General features: G+C 35.9%; 1 protein-coding gene across 2 annotated transcripts in view; it reads right to left on the bottom strand.

The window, feature by feature from the left end:
* Positions 1-11,642, bottom strand: part of TRPA1 (transient receptor potential cation channel subfamily A member 1) — a 64,026-nt gene extending 52,384 nt beyond the window's left edge. For both annotated transcript variants that reach the window (XM_072411060.1, XM_072411061.1), the window contains exon 1: positions 11,566-11,642. The gene's annotated coding sequence lies outside the window, so the exon portion shown is untranslated. The remainder of the gene's footprint in view (positions 1-11,565) is intronic.
* Positions 11,643-13,833: the final 2,191 nt, after the last annotated feature.

Here is a 13,833-nt window from a genome sequence, read left to right as displayed (position 1 = left end):
TTCCAACTCTCAGTCCCTTGTTCCTTATAGGATGTTTGTTCAAATAACCCAGAGTGCTCTGGAAATAGTTTGAAATGTTTATTGGGAAAACAAAAATTGTATATATAAAAATATTGATATAAAATCAGTTTAAACATACACACACTTTACCAAAAATAAAAATAACTCAAAACCATTATAATTTTAAAGTGTATATTTGGAAAAATTAAAATGTATCTAGTCAAAAAAACAGAGTTTTATTTTGCAGCTTACCAATCCTTAGATGTAAAGGCTGCATTGGTAATTTAATTAGTTTATGTTGGCATACAGTTTATTTGGCAGCAACACATTTGGTGTCTTAGGGTGGTATTATTTTTTTCTGTACTGGAGAAACATTACTGCCACCCTGGGATAAAAAAATGTGTTAGGACTACAGAACACTTGCTCTCATTGCCGTAACAAATAGTGTGTTCTGTAAAAGAGGTAATTCAAACATAGCTGCATGCATTGTTTGTGATGTGTAGAATTGTCACTTTTCATGTACATTTCATTTAAATATAATCTTTATTAGTCATCCACAATAGGCTAGCTTGCAGAAAACAAGAGTAGGGGGCAGATACAAGACTAGTCACCCCGCACAGAATGGGCCTGATTTATTAGAGCTCTCCAAGGCTGGAGAGGATATACTTTCTTCAGTGAAGCTGGGTGATCCAGCAAACCTGTAATGGATTTCTTAAAAGTCATTTGCTATTTGTTAGCAAATGTTTTCAATCCTAAACCAAATCCTTTCCAGGTTTGCTGGATCACTCAGCTTCTCTGATAAAAGTGTATCTTCTCCAACCTTGGAGATCTTTAATAAATCAGGCTCATAGGGAGAAACAGAGGTAGGTCTTTATTACAGAAAGCAGGCAAAGATTCACATTGGATTTACATCTCATTCTAGGATACTTCCCAGACTGTAATTAGATAATAAAGTAATAGCAGTATTCTGGTCCTGACACACTGCTGTCTTCTTAAAAATGCAAATACATTTTAAGGTTTTCAATGCATTTAACTAAAGATTTGTAATACTTTAGTTAATTTTATGGAATTCTTATTTTGTTTAATTTTAATAATATTAAATAATTCTAGCAATATACAGAATACTGTTGTTTGCGTGTGTGCTATAAACATCAGATCCTGATATTGGTAATATTTATGCAGACATGCAGCCAACTTTTAAGGGTTTGCAAGCCTTGTAAGGAAAATATTCTCAGTTTTATATATATATATATATATAATAAAAACATCATAAACATTTAAAGACAACTATGAAAACAGTTTACATCTGAATAGGAATAACACCCACACTACACAGTAAAGTATGGTATGAATTGTGATTACTCACCATTTGTTTTCTTATTAGAGAAAACACATCATGATTAATGTGTTGCATTATTCACTACATTCAACAAAGGAATGATTTATGTTTCTGGAAAGTGTTTTATAAAGAGGCAAATAATTGTGCAGGTTTTTGTTTATTAACAAAAACATTAAAGCCCAATTAACACTTTTGTATTTATTACTGTAATACAATCAGGTTACTTTCACAGTTTCACTCACCCCTTTGGGAGCAGCTGATAGAACATAGAGGCTTACATCTTCCTAAATTAAGGGTACACGTAGTCCGTGGCTAACATATGAAATAGGGGTTGTGGGTTTGTTCTTAAGTTGAATTTGTATGTAAGTCGGAACAGGTACATTATTTTAATAAATTAGGACAGATGTTTGTCTCAACATAATATTAGGCAGTGTGGTGTAAGTTACTGTATAAAATCCTCACTGTTAATTAATCACAAACAAAGCAAAAAAAAAAAAATTAGCCTAGATTTTTATTAACTTCTGGAGCAAGCTGTGCTTTGATATGCGAAAAGAATCAACTGCAGAGTTTGTCTTGATCATTAAAGAGATGTTGAAGAAGAGCTCACTCCGCCTAAGATCACCCACAACCTCAGCTGTGTTTAGCAAAAGATTTTTCTGCAAGTCATGTAGTTTGTTGTAACTCAACATGAAGAAGAGAGTTTCTGGAGCAGCAGCAAGTGTCAGGTCCAAGCAGCTCAAATCCAGTAGCCATAAATCACAGTGAACATTGACAGCTAACCACAACATAGCTGAACTCATTCTTGTTAGTGAGAGAAGGATCACTCCTCTGGAACAGGTCTTCCCATTAAGGTGACAGCCCAAGCTTAGCAGAAATGGGCTTTCATGCAGAAGTACCTCTCCTATGGGTCTCTTCTTCTCTGGCTTCATCCATCAGAGATCAGTCTCACTGAGAATCAGGCTTGTCCTTTAGACAACCCATTGTCCTGCACCATTCCTAGCCACACAATGGTGCCTCAGGACTGCCCTGTCCTCCAGCAGTTTTAGTTCTCTTCACATTTAACCTGTCTTAGATGGCCGGATAAAAAGGTGCTAAATGTCACCTATATAGTCACCTAATAGTCCAGCAGGTAACTTAACCAGATTAGTGGTTTCTACCATACTAGGGCCAGGTTCCTCCCGTGTGACAGAAGGTAGCCAACTATCACTCCCCAGGGATAATAAAATCTAGAACTATCAAGCTAACTTTAATAACCACCTACACCTTAAAGGAACCTTAATACTAAAAGGTTGAAATCTTCTTAGTTTGAAATATCCTGTTATCAGCATGCTTAATATTTGGTAACAATTCATAATATAGGACATTATAGATTGATGGAAACCTGGGCCAATGCAAGAGTCATGGTCCAGCTCTCCAGGGTGTTCCCAACACAGTGAATTTTAAATCCACAATGCATAACAATATAAAGAAAAAAAAACAAGTGTATTTATTGATTTATATACAGACTGACAGTATGATAGCAACTGATGCAAAAGCTTCATTGAGCTTTCAGGTGGTTGAATTTGATTTGGTATCAACCTTTTATCATATATTTCCTATACAGCAGAAATAGGACTGGACGGAGAAGAATATTACTGCTCTGTTCATGTGCTAACACAGAAAATGCTTACAGGATGAATGAGTAGAAAACACAGATGATCCAATCAGTCTGCTACTTCATTCTCCGTCCAGTGACAGGCCAATCAATAATGGCTATTACTTAACTTCACTAGACAAAAGTCAGATCACCAAGTTGGCTTAGATGTCTGAAAAGCTGTCTAAATCTTAGGATTTGATAGACAAATATACAAATCATTTGGCAGATATAACTCTCAAATAAGTCATTCACCTCTGTATTTAGCTGTTTTTCTGAAGTTCAGAATAAACAGAAAAACCTGACAGCACTATTGGCTCAGTGGCCTGGCTTCAAATCTTGGCCAGGACACTATCTGCTCCTGCTTCATGTTCTCCTTGTGTTTGCATGGGATTCCTTTGAATACTCTGGCTTCTTCCAGCAATCAAAAAACATGCAGATAGTTATAGAACTATGAACTTCCTACAAGTTCTGTGTAATATGTCAGTTCTATAGAAATACTAGTTAATAATAATAATGGCTGCTTTACTTAGCATAGACTGTAGCTCTAGAACAATTACTGATTATATTTTCTGTTGTAGCAGCAACAATGTCTACTTATTTCTTTTATATGTTAAAATGCCCATTACTGTACATCTTAAAAGGCCTTTTATTGGTATAGTGAAGGTAAGCTTATCAGAAACCTATACTGATACCTCTGGGCAGAAAGAACAGACACAGTGTAACCAGATTATATTAATTAGCTTTATCCCTAATGGTCACATCCAATAACCCTCATTACTAGCACACACTACAGTTTCCTGCCTATTATTTATAATCCTTAGATAAGTAGGTATATGTTAATGCAGTTATTTTTGGTCCTTTCTCTTGAAATTAGAACACATGCTGATCTTGTAATATTTCAAGAAGACACAGAGACTAGAACTATGCAGGGGTGTAGTTGTAAAAAACAAAGAGGGGGCATGGTACTATCCATGGCGGGCGGGCATGCGCATCACTGTTATGTAAACATGCCCACTCCACTACACCCCTGCCTATGTGTCACTCAAAGAGGAAGAAACTTCCCGCAAAGTGACACCATGACACCAGAACCCACCCACTCTCCCATCGCAGGTATAAAAAGAATCTGGGGCTGGGGATGGTTCCCTCTTTAGGAACAAATTTACCCTTCAATGTAATCAAAACACACTTCGGGGTCCATTTATAAAGAAGTAGATCTGACATTCCCTGAAACATTCCCTGGGCTAGAATCATCCAGGATTGTACTGTTTGTTGTAATGTCTTAAATGAAGGTACTAGAAATGTCCTGATTACCCATTTTTCCATATTTGCAAAATACTATAGAGAATTTTTCAGGTCCAATGACAGTAATTGATTCTTCAGCTAGGAATGTCAGATTTATTGCTTTTTAAAAAGACCCCTTTGAGTACAGGCATTGCTAAAATTATTTTCAAGGACGAGTGCTTAGATTATTAGAAATATGCATTGCAAAAATAATTATTTTGTTCTGGTAGGAGAAAAGGAAGATCCTCTGTTAGGTTTTTTAATCCTTTCCTCTAATCACTGTAATAACACATTTTGGTAGAGTGATTGCACCTAATTAGATTTCTATTGTTGTGTTTTCCTTCCTGTCGTTCTTCCATTTGTTGTTTTGGTCTCACAGATATATGAATTGCAGAAAAACAGTGGGGTCACATATGGGAGAAAATCAAAATCCTGAACACAATAAATGCCGGAGTCAATCTTTAAAAACAAAAGGCCTATTTGGTATATGTGATGTCATGGTTTGATGTAGTTTAAATGTTGTCCCGTGGAATGAACATGTTATCAGATTGTAATACACAATAAATGATGATACTAGTATTACAGCTAACAAAGAAAAACAAGAGAATACATACATGGACACATGACCCTTAACAGCAATAAAGCCATTGTTTAATTTGTAAGGACACTGACATCATTTTGATTTCATTGCTCAATACATTTTGACCACAAAATAGTTTTATCAATTTAGTTTGTTATATGACACCATGAGAAAGTGTAAGGTAAGATTTTCTTCTACAGATGTCATTTTTTGGAAGGTATATTATATTAGTGATGACATTTAATAAATTGCCATCTTGTTCTTACAATGTTTATAAAGTGTCTATGTGTACCCAAATCATATATCAGATATCAGTGATAACTTACCCAGGCAGCCACATCCTGATAGTATGTCCAAAGGGACTTTATATTTGAAAACAGCATAATGTGTGGACTTTGTGGGATTTCAAATAAATGCACAAAAAGTAAGGAGAGATTTCCATGAAGACTAAAGTCATGTTAATAGTCTGATAATTCCTGTTTCTATGTGTATTGTGCATTAAACTACCACAGAAACCTGCTTTTGTGGCTTGCATTGCATTTAAAATGCACTAAGTATTGTGAGTGTTAAGGTTCCATCTGCTTGCATAGAGCCTTCCCCCAACATGGCATTTACAGGCATTAACAACTAGTTTTTTTCATGTCTATGCAGTTGTTTGCAAAATTGGATGCTGGATGAACAGACACAGTGTAAAAAGATGATATAAATTAGCTGCATACCTAATGGTCACCTCCAATAATCCTCATTACTAGCACATACACTGCAGTTTCCTGCTTACTATTTATAATCCTTAGATAAGTGTATCTTAATGCAGTTATTTTTTGTAGGATTACAAAAAAATGGACAGACTACTTATTACTACTTCTGTCTTAATTGTTTAGGTAGCCAGAAGTAAATAAAACTAATTTTTGTATATAGGGGTTTTAGTAATCTGGCCACCAAAATGCAGGTGTATATCATCATGTTCTAAAACAGATGATTCATGGCCCGATACAGTTAACTCACTGAGCTTAATCTAATGCAGAATGCAGATGATATACTATCTAGGGAGAACCTGGGTGATCCAGTAGACCTGTAATTAATCTCATCAAGGAGTGAAAAAAGTGAGCGAGTAGCAAACAATTTTTAGGAAATCCATTGTACATTTGCAGGAATACCCTGGGTCCCATGATAGTCTATATTCTTCAGTAAAAGTATTAAAAGCAGATGATCAGAACAGCAACTAGGCAAGCTTTTAAAACCATGTCAGCCTTTGCAGTTTATATTATCTCTCAGTATGGATTCTCTTTACCTGTGCCCCAGAGGAGCTCAACTTAAGTCTTAAGCTAGTCTTTGGGGAGGGATGACAATTAAAATAGCAGCATGGGTTTTGGGATGTTGGAGGAAACTATAGTGGCCAGAGGATTTCCAGGATATATTATCCTAACAGCAATCTTTGCTCTGCACATGAAACCCTCTTATTCTCCCCCCTGATCACCTCCTCATGCTCTTTTATCTGAGACGTCTTACGGGCTCTTGCTCCTTCTTTGAAACTATCTTTGGCAGCATATAGAAACCTAAAACCTTAATGTACACTGTTAAAATGCACCTACAAACATACTTTTCACATAACCACTGTCCATACATTTTTGCAAATCTCCCACACAACCAACTTTTATTTTTTCTTTTGGTTAGCTAGATATTCATATTGTAAAGATATGGACTGTTAATGTGTTATTACCCCACTAATGACTATAATGTACTATACAATGCCACAGAAGATGATGGTTCTATGTAAATACACAAATTTATTTTAGTTTTATTAGTCGAAAGGTGTCTCAGATGATTTGTTAAAACATAAGGGTTGCACTTACTCAATATTGCCAGATCCCATAAATCTTAAACTTCGCATAGATCATGGCAGTATAGCAGAGCCTAAACTCTTTTTGCAGGTAAAGTGTAAGAAACAGATAGCTTTAGATTTTTAACACCACAGGGCTTAGTTGAGTCCTTTTAAATACATTTGGAATCATATGAAACACATAACTAACATTAAACAGAAAAGGAATATTTGACAAATACCATTGGTGCTCTAGCTCTACCTCAATGCTGTAATCACAATTGCAGAAATGCATTGTTAAATGTCAAGAGAGCACTTAGGTTATATATCACATTAAATGCCAGTCAATCACAGAAAAGGTCTCAGCATGAGGCATACTTGGAAGCAGATCTAGGTAGTTTTAATGGGATAAAGCAAACTTCTAAAAAGAATAGTTTCTTATAGTAAGCCAGTAATACCATAAAATCCCCCAAACTGAAAACATTTATCAGATGGCCTATTCACAGTTATCAGTAGACTAAAAATGATGATGATTTTGAAGATGACAAATCTAATTCAATTTCAGAGTATTCAAAGAGGAAAAGTGTTGCTGTTTGAAGTTAGGAGAAAGTCAGACTTAACCAGAATATCAATAATTTGGTTCAAAGTTCTACAAGAACCCAATGATGTTGATATTCAGTCAAAATTCTGATGCTGAGATAGTTAAAAATAGAATATTTTTGGGGAATAAAAACAGGTCATTTAGAACTTACTGCAGACAGGATTTGTGTCAGACAAAGTAAGGTGAGTAAAGGTGCGTACACACTTCCAATTTTTATCGTTCCAATCGAACGACGAACGATCGATTGGGCAAAAAATCGTTCGTAAAAAAGTAACCAACGACGCCGACGAACGAGGAAAGTCGCTGGAAACGAACGACCGGACCGACGGATCGGATTGGACGACGATCGTTGAACATCATTCGTGTGTACGGTCGTTCGTTGATCGTCCATGTTCAGAGCATGCGTGATGAACGAACGTCCGTCACTTTCCTGTCGTGCACATAGTTCCTCTATCGCTCAAACGATCGTATCTATTGTGTGTACAATATCTACGAACGATCGTGTCGTTAACTCTATGTGCAGGATCGGTGCTATACGATCGTTCATATATATCGTGCATGAACGTTCGTCGTTCGTTTTCCAACGATAATAATTGGAAGTGTGTACGTAGCTTAAGGTGTTAGTGTGTTATCACTGCTAGATTTAATGTAGTGTTACTAGATTAGTTATGTGTAGCATGTAATAAATCAAGTATTGAGCAGCAATTCTGCTGGTGGTTTGAACCTTATATAGCCCAATACTTGAACTTAATTACTTCCACTGTTAGTGGGGCAAATATTTCTTTATTGTGTCACTTGTTGTTACATCCATATCTTGTTACCATTGTGGAAAAAAAACACAATTTAGTGTAAATATATATTTGTAATTACATAGTTTTAGATTTAGTGTGATGCTGTCACCTTGTCATACCACACAAAGATGTAAATGGAAAGATTTGCAACTTGTTGCTCTCCAAATTGCAAAAAAAATACCCTACCCGCCGCTGTACACGTCTCCCTAATTTTAACTAACACAATGGTTCCACAGACATTTGGTGGTCATTCCATGCCATTTTGTTGCACTTAGCAGCTGTTACTCTCTGGACACTAAAACAATCCAGCAGGATTTTCCCCGTTAATGTTTGGATTCAGAACACTTATAATCAAGAGTGGCTTTAGAAATAAACTGCATGAAGTTTCTGGCAACACTATTGCTAATAACATAAATATACATTAGGACAAAACACACTGGGGTTGATTTACTAAAGGAGTTGAATGTTTACTGATCTTGGTAAATAATGGGATGCTGTGCTCACTTTAATCCTCACATCATGTGTAAGAAAAAAAAATCTCTTTTATTTGAATTCCCTTGCATGTGATTAATAACTCAGCGTGGACAATGCACAAGCTTATTTATTAAACTCAGTGAACATTCAGATTGCAAAGTAAACTTTAATTTTGCTTAGCGAACATACCTTAGTACATCAACTCCTATGAAATATAGGTAACTTCAAGGATTGTGGTTCTTTTTTATTGTTCTTATATTTTTATTGAATAGGTTTTGTAGTTTTGATCCTAAAGCAGACCTATCACCAAAAATGTTATTTTACATAAAAGTTTAGGCCCTTTTATGTACAGTAAAAATTACAAAATAAAGAACCTTTTTTAAAAAAAAAATGGTAAACCCCTCCCCTTTGGCAGTAAAGACAGAATGGGAACACAGAGCCTTCTGGGATGCGTGACATGGGTTCCGGGTGCTCCTGCTCATGCCCTCATTGAATGGGAAAAAAATGCTGATCCCACACATGCAGAGATGGGTATGAAGGCGGATTTCAGGGCGGCGCAGGACCCAAATGAGGCCAGCTCCGGAGGGCTCTGCGGAAGTAAAGGTGAGTATGATTTTTTTTTTAGTTTAGTTCTGCTTTACTGTATCTGAACAAAGAAAACAAATAGAAGTCACTGTTAATGTATAAAGGGCTAGGATTAGAATTGGTTTGGAAATAATACTCATATAAAGAGTACCAGATTGTATAAGTGCTGGAAGATCATCACAATTGTATGTTCACCTCTCCTGCGTAAATATATATATATATTTATATATTGTGTACTCCGATTTTACTGCACACCACCAGCTAAAGGTATAGTTTAATCTGCTCATACAGTACTTTCTTTTTTGCTGCTTCATCTCTAACCGTGGTAATCAAATGTTTACACTCGTATAAAACTATTCTGATTCCTCTCTATACATTTCAGGCAGATCATTGCTGGGATGAAGTGTTCAGATCCTGAATGAGTGATGATGAGCCTGGGAATGGTTGGGAGGTTGACCTTGCAGAGCAGTCAGATCTATCCGGGGGTGTCTTGCATCTGGTCCCACATCCATCGCATCCATTCCAGAGCCGGCACTCTGGGCTCCACCATCTTCCCTTCTTCTTGGTTTTTCATCCTACGTCACCCGACCCAGGCACGAGATCGGTTGATGTAGGATGAAAAAACAAGCATGCACAGTGAGATTGGCAAATTTTTCTATTTGGGGGAAAAAACTCCTTCTTAGATGCTCAGGTATGCGCAGAAAGAGCACTCAAGAGTCTCCCGGGAGCTTTGTGCTCCCATTCATTTACATCGCCTAGGCAATCGAGAATTAGAAGGCGGTGCTGCACCCTTTTTGTTTTAAAAAAAGGGCGTTGCACCTAAAAAAAAAAGCAACAGAATTTTTACCTTACATAAAAGGGTTGTCTGCACTTTTAGGTAAAGTGAAAATTCTGAGTTTAGGTACGCATTAAGCTTGTAACAGCTAGGTAAACAAACTGGAGGATTACTGATCTGACAGTAAGAAACAAAATGCTTTTTTCTCACTTATACAGATCTTCTTCTGACCCAACACTTCATGATAGCTGTTCCCTACACATGTATTGTGAAATGCGGGAAACAGTATATGAGCAATAAGAAGTTGTGAGATGTTTTTGGATGTTATTCCAAATTGTAATTCTGCTTTAGGACTATATAGCTCAATATGCTATTTAATCTGTAGCAGATGAGTAAAGGATAGAAGAGGGATACTAAAGGTTATCACATACATGCAGCTTTGGGAACAAGAATCTACACTTTCACAAGTTTTTAAAAGCAGTCCTGGCATTTGTAATAAACTAAACTGCCAAAGACATGTCATATCTGGAGAAAATATGCAGAAAGGTCTCAGAACACTCTATATTCCAGCTGTGGTTTTATGAAATGGAATGCTATATTATGGCCAAACTAAAATCTGTTGTGCACCTCAACTAATACAAAACAACTAAAGACAAAAAACAACTAAAGACAAACAGCTTAGTTTGCAGTTGGAAGAAATAGATCGGAGCTATTTACTTGGAAAAAAAGTTTTGTAAATGAATGCATATACTCCTGTCATCCAATCACCTCTGCTGTACTATTTGGCTACATAGCAAAATGAACAGTGATGGCAATCTGATCCTGCAATTGGTGGAAATCTGTTCTATTGCTCCATCTGCTGCCTGCTTTTTTTTGTTTTATTTGTCAGGACTACAATTTTACCTTTTTCACACTGTTACAATATACTGTAACATTTATTATTGTGTATTGTACATTTCATTTTTGCACTATGACCAAGTATTATGTGCACAGGGTTCAAATAAGATTGTATTCTAGAGTAGATAGGAAACTTCACTGCCTCGGTGAAAGAAGCTTTCACGATGATGTTCAGGTCAATTCACTGAAATGTAATGAGCTAAGTTTTGTACAAAAAAAACCATTATGTTTATGTAGAGAAATTGTTACCAAACCCTGTCTCTTTAATACTTTACATTAGCTGTTTTAATTGTTTTATGACATACAAGCAAAAGATGTATTATAGTAATTCTGTTGCCCTTTATCTTTATATCTTGCACTAGTTTAGGGAAATGTGCAAAAACCGTAAACAACTTATTTGGCTTGAATACCATTTATTGATTCCATTGTATATCATCTTTTAATAACTTTTCAAACTTTTGTATTACTATTTGACTGAAGTGGTAAAATGAATGTAACTGCAAATTATAAAAGAAGGATTGTTTTAGACATTGTTCCATATATATAGTACAATTTTATTAAATTCTCATCATAATTATAATAAATAAAATAACAGCAATTATTTGTATTATTTAATATGTTTTTGTTAATATTAATAATTCTATAAATTATTAATAATTGATTACTATCATTATTAGATTAAATATTATCATTCTTCCACAATAGACATAAATATTTGCACATATTTCCATACCAATATTACAGTACTACATATAAGCACTAGTGATCTCTCTATAAGAGAACTTACAATTTCAGCAGTGTGTGGATTTTATCCTGTTCTCCGCTTGTCTTTAGAAATACAGTCCCAGGAAAATAATGTTTCCTCCTGCACAGACCTTCCACTTTTATAGGGCTATGCTGTCCATCAGTCCGAGTCATTGATTGTGTCACAGAGTGAATCATTTGTGTCAATATTTTTCCTGCGTGTTTGAGATGCCTATTTTACAAACAAGATAGGGGGAGGAGGTGTATAAAAAGGGAGGCTATTAAATGTCTTGGGAGAAAACGATGCATTTTCATAATGACTTTTCAATGTTCTTTTTAAAGTACAGGACCTCGTTAAAATTCCTTGTAATGGGATATAGTGCCGATGGTTTGTATTAGAGACACTTAAGGGGAATATTTAATTTATTTGTTAGAACATAAGATCATTGTCTATAAATGCCATATTAAGTTTATTTTTGGTCCTATTTTTTCCTACTTTATCTGAATAAGTAGTTAATATGTTACAAAAATGTATTCTGTTTAAAGAAGATACACTAGTAATGGAGAGCCTGCACTAAAAAGGCAACAATTTCAGTTTACAGAATTGCAATAATCACTGGAATGTTCAAAACCAGAGGGGTTAGCAGTAGGATTAGAGCTAACATCAGGGCTGCAGAGAGTAGTAAAAATGAGCATTCCTGGCCCTTGGGAACTGAATTGTTTTTCTTTGAAAACAACAAAGCGTCATCCTAATTTGCCTTTCCCATTCTTCAATAGGTGTAGTCAAATGGCCAAATATTGCCAAGAGAAACAGAAAGGTTCCCATTTTTGGCTAACTTGCAGCCTCTAGTTTTGCCTATGCTTTGTGGGCTGTGATAGGGCTTAAATGCACACAAATGGCAAGTGAAGCCCAACCATCAGATACATGGATTACCTGTTGATTTATTTTAGAAATATTTCAGTATACATAAATTGGTTACCAAGTGTAAGGTTGGTGATGAAATGACATTCATTTCTATCCTCCATTCCCACTGATCCTCCCTAATTCCTTTTAAAAAAACTAATAGGTGTAGTAGAATCCCAGTAAACCAACAGACTCAACAGTCATGACATGCATGCTGCTGATTCTGTATAACTGAATCATTAATCGAAAATTCAAAATAACAGACATGAATTGAGTTCAATTAGTGAGTTCATTAATTTATCAAAATGTTAAAGACATGGAAGAAAACAGAAAACTACCATTTGAATGGGTAGAAGAATAGCCAATATGGACACCAATTAGCTGAAGGAAGATCAAAGAAGGTCTAAATTACTTGTAAGTACAACTAGAAGGTGCCTATGTGAAGCCACACTATCGGCAAGAAGCCCCCAAAAACTTTCAATATTGAAAAAAAGACTAAAAAGGGTACAATTTGCTAAAGACTAATATAACTTTTATCAGTGAACCTGGGTGATACAGCAAATCTGGAATAGATCTGGTCCAGGATTGAAAACATTTGCTAACAAATAGCAATATACTTTTAAAAAATCCATTTTAGGTTTGCTGGATCACCCAGCTTCACTGATGAAAGTGTATCCTCTCCAGCCTTGGAAAGCTTTAATAAATCAGGCTCATTGACTGGATAAATGACAACGCAACATTTTGAGGACTGATGAATAGAAGATTGTTTTTTTGGGAGTCTAGGGGCTGCAGACAGTCACACAACACAAACACAACTCCTAAACACTGAATTCTAGCCACAAAACTCTATGAAATCTGCATGATCCAGCAAACCTGAAATGGATCTGGTGCAGGACTGAAAACATTTGCCATATAATAGCAATCATTTTTAGGAAAACCATTTCAGGTTTGCTGGATCACCCAGGTTCTGGCATGAAAGTCTATCTTCATCAGTCTTGGATATTTTTAATAAATCAGGTTCAGTGTAACAAGCATAATGATATGGGGATGTTTCTTAAGTTATGGTTTTTGGCTCATGGATCAATTTGAATACATAAAAATACCCTAATTCCGAAGAGGAAATGCCCTGGAAATTGGTGTTTCAACAAGGCAACAACCCCAAACACACCAGTGATTGAGCAACACCTTGGTTCCAGACCAACAAGAATGACGTTATTTGTTGTATCTAATCCCCGGACCTCAATCCAATAGAAAACTTGTAGGGTGACGTCAAAAATGCTGTTTCTGAAGAAACAAAAAAAAATGCAGAAGAATTGTGGAATGTAGTCCAATCATCCTGGGCTGGGATACCTGTTCACATGTGCCAGGACTTGGTTGACTTCATGCAACACAAATGTGCAGCAGTTC

The sequence above is a fragment of the Pyxicephalus adspersus genome, chromosome 5, assembly GCF_032062135.1.
Source record: "Pyxicephalus adspersus chromosome 5, UCB_Pads_2.0, whole genome shotgun sequence".
NCBI lineage: Eukaryota > Metazoa > Chordata > Amphibia > Anura > Pyxicephalidae > Pyxicephalus > Pyxicephalus adspersus.
The sequence above is the reverse complement of the archived record's forward strand: the minus strand, read 5'-3'. Positions and strand labels throughout refer to the sequence as shown.